The 1,716-nt window shown below is 39.8% G+C and overlaps 1 protein-coding gene across 1 annotated transcript in view; it reads right to left on the bottom strand.

Annotated features, from left to right (window-relative positions):
- The window catches only part of LOC102672269 (fat-like cadherin-related tumor suppressor homolog), a gene marked incomplete at its 5' end in the record, with an annotated part of 73,428 nt that overhangs the window by 24,484 nt on the left and 47,228 nt on the right, over positions 1 to 1,716 (bottom strand). The gene's annotated exons all lie outside the window — the stretch shown is intronic.

Here is a 1,716-nt window from a genome sequence, read left to right as displayed (position 1 = left end):
AGAGAGAGAGAGAGAGAGAGAGAGAGAGAGAAGGCTCCAATGTTTTTTCGAGCCGATGCACACGGAAAAATGTATCGTCGCCGGTTCATTAAACGGCGCGAGGGTTTTTGCACCGATCTTGCGCCTTTTCCCCCGCGACGAACACATCTCTCCTCGGCTCATTATCGGGTTCCCGGTTTTCTCTGACCCACGATTTTTTTTCGTGCTCAACCGCGGAAGAGAATCTTCCCCTTTGACCGAGGGCCTCGTTTGACGTTCGATTTGATTAAAGGACTTTCAGATTTCTAGATCCCAGGTTATGTATGCGTTACCGATTGATCGAGCTTATAAAACCTTTATTTGATTTAATTTGGGCCAAGTGGAGGATTTTCTTTTTCGGATTCGTGGAGTGGAGTGATAATACTCCATTTGATGGATAACGATGGAGTTGAATGGAAATTCGATGAGAAGATATATTCGAGATATATTCGAATATCTATTGGATAATTTTTGATTAACAATATCGGATCGAAAAGATTGAAATTCTTCGGCGAAAGTTATATTCCGCATTCAATTGTAATTGATGCAATTGTGGAGTGGCCCGAGGCGATTTTCATTCCCGAGGCGGCGGCGCACTCTGTTCAATTCGTGGGAAAGAAAACTGGTCTGTTGTACGTGGCATTCCCATTTCATTCCATTCTTTATCATTTCATGCTCTCGTATTTATAGCGGTCTATTTCGGCGCCATTCGACTTTCATTAATTACGAAGGGAAAACAGGATCAGGCTGCAGCCCCAAGTACAGACAACAGATGCAAACATTCATAAGAACATGTAACGTATACGTATATGGTACAATGAAACGAGCAAAACTGAAAAAAAGAAAAAAAAAAAAGGAACGCGGCGGAGAAAGATTCGAATTGGACGCATACACAGGGATGGAGAAAGATAGCAGCGTATTAGCATGATGCGACTCTGAGCGAACGGGTTGAATATTCATAAAAGAGCTATTTGCCAAATAGCGCGTCAAATATGATATTTAAAATTTCCTAAAATTCGGTTTATTACGAAACTCGATACTGTTACAGAAAAAAAGAATTTAATATAATCATATTTATCTATAGGCTTCTTCTTTGATTATATATATAGTTCAATTTTCTTGCGAATTGTTCCAAGTAATTATAAAAATCAGAAGAGAATTTTTCAAAGTTATTCGAGGTATTTAGTAATTAAAATCATAAAAATTACACATATATATTGCAAGAACGAAGAAGAAGCAATTATTTCTCAAAGAAACGCAGGTTATGGCTTTACATCTGGAACGAACAATTTAGCTAAAAGATTGTGGTATAATTAAGTCTTCGAGTTTTTCCTTCGAAAACATTAGAAATAACCGAGATATATCGAATTCTTCGGCCTTCCCTCCGAGAAAAAGGGAGCATTGAACTCTGAATGCAATTAAGAAGCCGGTAGGCACTTGATACTTAATAACTCGGGGAGATAAATTCCACTCTCGACCCAAATCCCCGGACAGCTACGAACGAGCCTCAATTACCCAGGGTTCAGCGTACGAAGTAGCAGCGGTGGTCCGCGTTCATTGAAAATCAACCTTTTCTCCCCTCCCATCACGATTTTACGTAAAGTTTGCTCAGAGTCGCGTGTTGCGCCAGTTTAAGAGTTCTCTTCGTGTATAGTACAAAAAAAGAAGGGTTGCATCGGGCAAAAATGGACAAAAGAC

Source organism: Apis dorsata, unplaced genomic scaffold (genome assembly GCF_000469605.1).
Source record: "Apis dorsata unplaced genomic scaffold, Apis dorsata 1.3 scaffold_502, whole genome shotgun sequence".
Taxonomy (NCBI): Eukaryota; Metazoa; Arthropoda; class Insecta; order Hymenoptera; family Apidae; genus Apis; species Apis dorsata.
The sequence above is the reverse complement of the archived record's forward strand: the minus strand, read 5'-3'. Positions and strand labels throughout refer to the sequence as shown.